Raw genomic sequence first — 10798 nt, 5'->3', positions numbered from 1 at the left:
TTTGTGTGGTTTAACTGTGTTTTGTGCATTTTTGGCTATTCTGTGAAAATGATAACTCACAACTTTGATTTGGGAATCTTTAACGAAAAAGGTGATTTTTCTATCGGGTAACAAAAAATGAAAGGTATTTTGTTCCAACAAAAGATTTCAAAAGTCATTGAAGACAATTTTCAAACTAATTTAGGACAAAAGGAAAATACCGATGAGCTCGCAATACCTCAATCATTTTACACTTGGCGACGCTGTTTTGAGAAAAATGGGTAAACTGAAAACCGCCAAAGAACTATGAAAAAAATTGGAAGATTTGTATTCACTTAAGTCTACCGAATAAAGTTTATCTGCTTGAACGTTTCTTCAGTTTTAAAATGGATCCTTCAAAGGATCTTGATGATAATTTAGATGTGTTTAACAAATTGGTACAAGATATCGTTAACTGTGATGAGACTGTGTCCGAAACTTATAAGGTCATAATCTTGTTCAATTCTATTCCTGACTCTTATAAGTTAAAAATGTCATTTAGTATGGTAGGGATACCTTAACATCTGAAATTGTCATAGATTCTCTTAAGAGTAAAGAGATGAAAATTAGGATTGAAAAACTTGATAAGAGAAGCGATGAGTTACATATGATGCGGGGTAGAACTCAGTTTAGGCAAAACAGTCATGATAGATATCAAAGTAGTGGCGAATCGGGTAGTAATAAATGGAAGAAGAAGAGCAATGGTAGGTCTAGATCAAAGTCTAGGACTAAGACTAGAAAATGCTATGGCTGTAGGAATACAGGGAATTTTATAAAGGATTGTCATAAGAAGAAGAGTAAGCTAAAGGGCAAGGAGAGAGAGATGGGATCAATGTGATATCTTCTACTTTTGATATAAATAACGGTGAGGTATATATGATCACAAATCCTGTTGCATACACTGTTGAATTGAATCTAATAGCTAATTTTTGTATGCATGAGTGGATACTTGATTTTGGTGCATATTTTCATGTTATATCTAAAAAGAATTGGTTTGAAAACTTGCATGAATCTAATGCTGGGCATGTTGTGTTGTGTGATAACTTTGCTTATACGATTGCTAGAATTGGTGACATAAATATAAAATTTAACACTGGCTTTGTGTACACTTTAAAGGACATTAGATATATCCCTGAATTGTCTAGGAATTTGATTTCAGTAGGAAGACATGAAAAAGATGATTTTACTGGTAAGATTGGAAATGGTATGTTAAAAATGATTAAGGGTGCTTTAGTTTCTATTAAGGAAACTAAGAAAAATGACATTTACATCACTATTTGAGAAATGATTAGAGGTTTGAACTCTTCTATCTCTTTTGTTTAAGGTTGATCACACATACACATGGCATAATAGGCTTGTACACGTAGGCACTAAGGGAATTAAGCTACTTAATGAAAAATGTGCATTTGGTAATGACTATGTGTCTGATTTGTGATTTTGTGACCACTGTACTTGGTAAGTATCATAAAACATGTTCTCCACTAGAGTTCATAAAGGTAAAGGCATGCTTAAATATGTACATTCTGATCTATGGGGTCTTGCTAGTAATCCTACATCGGGTGGGAATAGGTATTTTCTGTCTATTATTAATGACTATACTAGGAAAGTGTGGGTCTATCTTTTGAAAGATAAATATGAAACTTTCCACAACTTTATTGACCAGAAGAGATAAGTGAAAAACCAAACTAGCAAAATGATTAAATTTTTAAGGACGGATAATGGCCTAGAGTTTTGTAACACCGAATTTGACAGTATGTGTAACGAAAATGGAATAATAAGACATATGACGGTTCCTTACACTCCCAAGTAAAATGGGGTGGCAGAAAGGATAAATAGAACTATACTTGATAAAGTGCATTGCATGATGTTAAGTTCCGGTGTCCCTAAATCGTTTTGGGGTGAAGCTATTATGACTGCTTATTATTTGATTAATTTGACTCCATCTACTACTTTAAATGGTGATACTTCGCATGAGAGATGGTCTGGTAAATTGAGTGATTACTCTATACTTAGAACCTTTGGCTGTGCTTCTTTCTCTCATTAAAGTGGGGAAAAGCTTGAACCTAGAGCTAGAAAGTATATCTTCTAGGATATCCTGAGGGTGTTAAGGGCTATAGGTTATGGGATAGAAGCCAAAAGGGAGATTAAGATCATTGCAAGTAGGGATGTCACGTTTAACGAGGATGAGATACCTTATCTTAAAGATGAAATCGAGCCTGTGAGTGAAACTGAACCAGGTAAAGAGAGAGATCGATTTAAGGTAGAGTTAGAAAAACTTAGCATATCTGTCCCTACCACTCCAAATGAGGTGAAGACTCGGGTTCTAGAACCTGAGGTGGATAATGGTAACGAAATAGTGATAGAAGAGCACCTTGAGGAACAAAATCCTTTAGCTAATTACAACTTACTTAGAGATAGAGAGAGGAGACAAACGAGGGAACCTAGGAGGTTTGGACATGAATCTGAGTTAGCCTTTGCCCATGCTAGTTACGAAGAACTATTTGATAAAGAGCCAAAAAAATGTTGAAGAGGCGATGAATAGTGATCAATCTAAAGAGTGGCTTAAGGTGATGAAAAAAGAGATGAGTTTTCTACAAAAGAATAAGACTTGAGAACTAGTACTTAGACCTAAGAATAAATCGATCGTTGATTGCAAATGGGTCTTTAAGATTAAGGAAGGTACTAGTAGCTCAGAACCCTTAAGGTTTAAAGCTACGTTAGTGGCTAAGGGCTACACACAGAAGGAGGGCGTTGATTACAATGAGATTTTCTCACCAGTTGTTAAGTACAATACTATTAGAATTATGCTTGCATTGGTTACGCATTTTCACTAGGAACTTGAACAACTTTATTTAAAAATTATTTTTTTGCATGGTAAACTTGATGAACAAATCTTTATGAATCAATCGAAGGTTTTAAGGACAAATTAAAACTTAATCACATGTGCTTTGTCAAAAGGTCCTTGTATGGTTTGAAACAGTCACCTAGATACTGATACAAAAGATTTGACTCTTTGTACTCATTATAGGATTCCAAATAAATAAATTTAATCACTACTTGTATTTTCAACACAACGAGATTGATAATAATTTTTTTTTGTTGCTCTATGTGAACAACATACTTTTGATTGGTTTATCACCTAAGTGAATGAACAATATAAATGCAAACTTAGGTAGTGAATTTGACATGAAAGACTTAGGTAAGGCTAAGAAAATCTTAAGCATGGAAATCGAAAGAGATAGGTCAAATTTTGCCTAGTTTCTGCATCAGTCTCAATATATATCTAAGATGTTGAAGAAATTTAATATGAATGATTGCAAACCTATCACACTGGCTCTAGCTAATCACTTTGTCTTATCTAAAGAACAAGCTCCTTGCAATAAACATGAATTAAAATACGAGTAAAATTCTGCATTCTAATGTGATTGGTTCCATAATGTATTTGATGGTTTGCACTAGATCGGATTTAGGTTTTGCTATTAGTACTCTCAGTAGGTACATGTCTAATCCCAATCCTGAACATTAGAAAGCATTAGAGTGACTATTAAGATACTTAAAGGGTACTACTGAATTAGATCTAAAGTTTAGTGCTAGTAAAGAATATGTAAAATGGAAGGGTTTTATGGATGTTGATTATGCGGGAGATAGGGATGGTAGGAAATAAACTCATCTTGTGTATTTACCTTATCTAATCTTGTATTAGTTGAAAATCACAGTTACAACACATTGTTGCACTATTCACTGCAGAGTTAGAATATATTGCTACCACTGAAGCAATTAAGGTGGCTCTATAGATTAGAGGTCTACTTCATTAACTATGTGTCTTAAATGATTATGTGGTAGTGTTTTCTGATAGTCAGTCGTCTACACATTCATGCAAAAATTCTATTTTTCATGAACGTATGTTAGACTACATTTGATTAGAGATATAGTATCTCAAGAGGGGGTAAGACTTGAAAAGATCTACACATAATACAACCCTTCAGATATGGGCATGATAGTGCTACCACTGGTAAAGTTTAGAAGTTGTAAGGACTTTCTATACATCGGTATAGGTAAATGATTTTCAATTTTATTGGTTTTCTGTTAGAGGTGTCACTAACGGGAGACTTTTTTCTTTTTACAAGTTCTTTGCCACCAAGGTAGAGGTTGTTAGGTAGTTTGTTGTCAGACGACCTTCTTAGATTATGATATTATTTAGTTTTAGTCCTCAATTGGCTTAGCCAAATAATTAAACAAAAATTGTAATGCCACAATCGAGACGACATAATCCAAAGGTTAATTGGGTCATTTGAAGCAACCTAAATATTATAGTGTTGCTCATAGCCCAACCCGCTTCTGGGATGGCAAAAAATGAGAGACTTTACTTGGTAGCCCATTTGTCTACTTATTGGGCCTCTACTTGACCCGATTGTTAACATAATGCTACTTATCATACTTGGGCCACTTGACTTAATATATTGGGTCCTTCTCTCCCTTTGCAAGAAGAACTTGTCCCCGTCTCTCTCTCTCTCTCTATGACTCTCGGCCATTGCATTCTCTTCTACACTTCTACCTCCTTTTGGTTTCTACTCCCTGTGGTGATTATATATGAGATATTGTGTACCTTTGTGGTCTTCTAAGTGAACTATCTCATTGGCAATCGAAATTGGAAACATGGTTATTGTCTTGGATCGTTTGTTGTCGAGTTGTGGTGTTTTGGTTCAAAGAAATTGAGCCTGGGCCAACCTTGATGATCAATATACACTCTATAATAAATATATGGTTCATCAATTACCACATAACTATGCTACATTCCAAAATAATAAAACTTAGCTGTTTATGAAAATCCAATAAATTTCTATTCCTCTCTGAAAAACGACCTAATTCCAAAATGATGAAATTCAAATGATTCATATTAATACAATCTGGAACTTAAAAAAATCTAAATAAGATTAAAACCACAACAAGAACAACAAGAATCTATACACAACGAAGTCCATAGTATCAAATGTAGATCTATCAATATAAGATCTTAGATTTTTCTTCATATCAACTTGAAATTGAACCCTAAACTACAACACCCAATCATATTCTTTGACAAGAATAACAAGACCCTAGAACCACATAGAACCTTGGTTTTCCTTCACTAAGAGAAAGAGGGACGTCCAAGCCATGAGCATAGAGTTAAAAAAAAAAAAAGTAGGATAACTACTAGAGAAGGTCGGGTGAACTACTTGTAGTAAATCTTCAGGCTGTTAGTGTTCCAGGATCTCAAGAATGGTTTTCTAGACATGTGAAGTATAGTGATAGTGGTAGATTGAAGTATAGTAGAGTGGAGCGGGATGAAGAGCGTTTGTGACCATTATTTGGGAAATGACCAATAAAATGATAATTTGTGACTAATACATAATATGTGATCTTAAAAAATGTATGATTTGTGACTAAATTTATATTTGTGAGTCATAATTTATATTTTGTGATGGGAACATTGTGCAATTCGTGAATGGTATGTCTGTAACCATAATTTTGTGTGATTGTGATTGGTAAATAAATATATAAAATGTGTGATTTGTGACCAAATTTATAATTGTGATCCACGTTTTGTGTGTTTGTAATTGTGACGTTGTGTGATTTTGTGACTAGTACGTAATTATGACTATAAATTGCATGTTATTAAGATCACTGATGTAGCAGAAGATTATAGGAAAGATAAATAAATCTCACAAGATGAAAAACTCACAAAAAAATTATTTTTCACAAAACAATACGCCACAAAGGGCTTACAATGCCTTATAAAGGAAAACACCTAGGGAAATTTGAAAAATTGAAAAAAAAAACGATTTTTTTTTTCAAACAAATGAGCTAATGACTAAAATCGAAACTCCTAATCTTAAGGATTATTCTCCAACAAACGAAATTCAAATCAGACTTATATTGAAAGAGTTATAACCAAAACAAAATTTACCAAAAATAGAAAAAAGTTTAAACGAAGGCCTAAATGAAGGAATTTGGTCGAAGTTGGGCCAATGTTAGGATCGAAGCTGTTAAGCTTTGTTCATTGGCCCGTTTCCAATCAAATTAGACTGAAATTTCACCAAAAAGAGACAACCCCAACATTGCACCAAAAATCGAGAAGTTGCCTATTTCTACTTACGTCGTCCCACTTTTGCATGAAGTCCAATTCCTTTTGTACTACGTCATTCTCCTTGGTTGAGAAAAATTCACCCTCAAATTTGGCGGAGAAGTAAAATCATCATCAGAATTATCACCACAAAATGGCACCAAATGCTTGACATTAAAAACATCGGATATATGAATGTACTGGGCAACTTCAAATGGTATGCATTGGGATTAATCTTCTCAATGATCTCCAATGGACCAATTTTTTTTTTTTTGCAGGAAGCTTGTTATATTCATGAGTAGGAATACGATCCTTTGTCAACACCGCCCAAACAAAATTACCAGCCTTAAACTCGATATGTGGCGACGTTTAAGATATATATCATGCTTATACTTAGCAACAGCAGCCTGCAAATGATCATAAGTCTATGAATGAACCTACTGCAACTACTGAATGAAATCCTCCGCCTTACCATGCATTTTAACAGGAGTAGAAACTGGAACCAAATTAAGAGGACTACAAAGAATAAGGCCATACAGCCCCTGAAATGGACTAAAGCCTGTATTTCGATTAATTGCATGTTTGTGAGCAAATTTTGCCTGACACAATTTTGTATCCCACGACTTGATGTGATCATCAACTAAACAACATAGTAAATCACCCAAAGAATGGTTTACAACCTCTGTCAACCATCTGTTTGAGGATGATATGCACTGCTGAAGTCCAACTGTGTATTGACCATACGCTATAAATTGCGCCGAAAGTGACTAAGAAAATGAGTATCTAGGTCAAACACAATAGAAACAGGTTGTCCATGTAAACGATAGGCCTCACAAAAATACAACAATGACACACTAACAGCATATGTAGTATTTTTGTAGGGAATGAAATGGACCATCTTGGAGAAACAATCAACCACCACAAAAATAGAATCATATCCATGTGAGTCCTGGGTAGCCTTAAGATGAAGTCTATACTACCATCTGTCTAAGGTTGGGTCGGAATAGGTAGGGACATATGCAATCCAGCATTTGTAGCCTTGTTTTTAGCAAGATGACATGTTTAACAACATTCCAAGAACCTACCAATATCTTTGCGCAATGTAGGCCAAAAATAAAAAGCAGCAACTAGCTATAATGTTCGATCACCACCCACGTGACCCTCATTATGTAACTCTTGAGTTATCTTAAGCCACAAACTGTCATATGGAATACATAACTTATTTTCCCGAAAAAGAAAACCATCGGCCTATACAAACTCCGAATGCACACTCTCCTACAACTTTTAGGTAATCTGTGAAAAATATGGATCAGTAGCATATAAATCACAAATAACGTAAAAGCAAAGGACCTCGACTCGCAATTCTATCAGAAAAGGTTATCGCCTACTTAATGCTTTAGCCATACCTATTAAGGATACTTGCTTTATGCTTAATCACAAAAGTAAACTGCTGTAAATAAGCAATCCAAGAAGTATGCCGAGCGAATACCTTAAGTATCAATGTGTTTAAGGTTTCATGGTCAGTATACAAAATGAATTCTTTCTAGAACAAATAATGACGTCAATGTCGAACTACCTAGACTATTGCATAGAACTCCACATCATAAGTACTATACTGAAACTTAATGCTAAAAAGTTCTGTCACTGAATTATGCAATAGGACGATTGTTCTGACTCAGCACACTAATACCCACCTTCGAAGCATCACAATGCAACTTAAATGGCTGAGTAAAATTAGGCAACACCAAAATTGGGGCAGTTGTCAATTTCTGCTTAATCAACTAAAGAGATGCATCTGCCTCAGGAGTCCACTGAAAACTTGCTACCCTTCAGACAATCTATAATTGGCGCCATGATACTACTAAAATGTGGCATGAACATAAGGTAGAAATAAGTAAGGCTATGAAAACTCCGCACTTCTGTAATCGTTTCAGGTTGTGGCCACTAACTTATTGCTCTACTTTGGATGTATCAATTGCTAACCCATCTTTTGACACCATATAATCCAGAAATACAACTCAGTTAGTCAGAAAGGTACAATTCTTCACTGTAACATAAAATTTATCCCTGCGAAAGACTGAAAGAACTTCTCGAAGGTGTTGGACATGATCGTCACTGTTAACACTATAAAATAGAATATCATCAAAGTAAACTACAATAAATTTACCGATGAATGGGCGAAGAGCTTGATTCATAACTCGCATAAAATTACTTGGTGCATTGGAAAGGCCGAATGGCATGACCAATTACTCATATAATCATTCTCTCGTCTTGAAAGCTGTCTTCCTTTCATGTCCACACCTGATACAAATATGATGGTACCCTTTTCAAATCCAATTTACTAAACACGCAAGCGCTTGTAAGCTGATCTAGTAGGTCATCCAAGCAAGGAATAGGAAAACGGTAACGTACTATAATCTTATTGATTGCTCTACTATCCACGCACTTATGCCACGTGCCATCCTTCTTTAGCGCAAATAGACACAATCAGCACAAAAACTAAGACTTTTCCTGATGTGCCCTATAATACTCCGAAATTTTATGCTCATTTAAATTTCCGTAAGATAGTGATTTAACTTTCAATATTCTTTTTGGCCATAAGGAAAAGGGGACACCACCTTTGTAGTGGTTAATGCTAGAGGTAGCTAATGAATGCAATCTTGAAGTGCTAAATGTTGTGTATACATGAAGTGATTATTAGTTAGTCGAAACTTAAGCCAAGTTTGAATTTGAATGAAGTGGATTATTTTGTTAGGATTTCAATTGACCAAACGATTAAATTATTTTACAATCTACAATTTTTGAATATGTAAGTTGGATACAAGTTTAAATTTGGGATATGCTTTGCTAATAATGAAAGTTAGAGGGGTTAGATTATATTAGTTTAAAAGATGAGAGACTTTCTTTGTAAATCTAGATTTTGTGGCCACTTATTACCCTATAATCAACCCACTTGTCATTTATCATCACCATACACTTAGACAATAGACTAAACACGTGTAGAAGTAAGCAAAAGAAAAAATGGGAGAAAAAGGAGGTGAGGCGGTGGAGTAGAGAAAAAAGAAAAAAAATATCAAGCATTTTATCCTTATCCTTATATCTATATCTATATATATATATATATACACACACACACACACATCCATATCCATTGCCATAGAGAAAATTTCTTCACTTTGCAAAACATTTATACACACAAATAGAGAGGAAAAAAACAGAAAATAAGAAAGGAAAGGAGAAGGAAATAAGCCTAGCACTTCCAATTTATATCTCAATCGAAGATCTTCAAGTTTTACGGTAAGATATTTTCTATGCCTAAGGGGTATGATTTTCATGGAAATATTTATGCTTAAGTTATGCATGAAAAGCCATAATATGCATATGGTGGACAAGTCCACAAAGTTAGATATCTATTTATGCCTTAGGACAAGTCCGAAGGGCACCGGCAAGCCGGAATGAGCAAGTATGTGTTTGATTGCATTCTTTTGTGTAGTATTATCATGATAAAAATGCAAGCATGGTATCTTACTGAGTATTCCTTATACTCATAGTATGTTATGCTAAATTTTCAGATCCATGATCGTTGGATTGATGGAAGTTAGTCGGCAAAATCGATGATGGATTAAGGACAAAGATGTTTTGTACCGAAAGTTTTCTTTTGTATGTTTTGTTCGATGACTGTTTTTCCATCTGTTTTTCTTATGGTATTATGTAAAAATATGTACATGACATGATGTAATATGGTATTAATAGTAAATTTTGTAATTATATCTTTCATGTTATGTTAAGAGACATTTTTGTAGTTTATTTTCCTTACAAGAGACAAAAGGCAGAAATGGGACAGTTCTGGAGTCAATTTCAAAATGATGTTTCTAACTCTATAAATGTCCATTTGAGACTCTAAAAATATGTCTATTTTCCTCTTTGAGTTTTCTAAATATGGACGCAGGATTTACTCAATTTGGATATTTGTGCCCTGAGATATAAATTTTTAAATGTCAAGGGATCAATCTGGATTTCCTGTGTAACACTTCACTATTTTCAGTAAAACGTCCATATCATATGATCTTGGAAAATTTTCATATTTTAACCTAGAAGACTACTTGAAATTATCTTTCTAATGCCACAAATTTCATGTAAAACGGAGTTGGGATGAATTTTATAAAAATTGTCAAACTTGCTGCCTCAACTAACCTTGATAGTGCCGAGGCCGTATATGTAAAGGATAATTTCATGTTGACATGCACTTTTACCGGCCATCAAATTTTATAAGAATTGTTTTACCATATTGAAAATAAGTTTCTAACATGTAATACTTCTATTTAAGAGTATTTACATGTACCAAAGACTGAAGTTATTATGTTTAGTACGTGACCCTCGAAGCTTAAGTACGGGGTGTCACAGCGTGGTATCAAAGCAGTTATACTTTTCTGTAGACTTTCTAAAAGAAAGTTATTGTCCTTAATCTTCGAGCAAGCTAGCAACTGACTTTCAACCAACCATCAAGGTAAAATTTATTTTTAAATCCATGAGTTTTCTTATGTAACGAACTGTTATATCTATGGCTGGATATGGGAATATTTTTAATCAAGTCATGGTAGAGATTATGAAGCCATAAATACTTATACCTAAATATTCATTAGAGCCTTGTAGAGTAACATAATCAATGTTTGTCCT

The sequence above is a fragment of the Olea europaea genome, chromosome 6 (genome assembly GCF_002742605.1).
Source record: "Olea europaea var. sylvestris chromosome 6, O_europaea_v1, whole genome shotgun sequence".
Classification (NCBI taxonomy): Eukaryota; Viridiplantae; Streptophyta; class Magnoliopsida; order Lamiales; family Oleaceae; genus Olea; species Olea europaea.
This window is presented reverse-complemented; position numbering follows the sequence as displayed.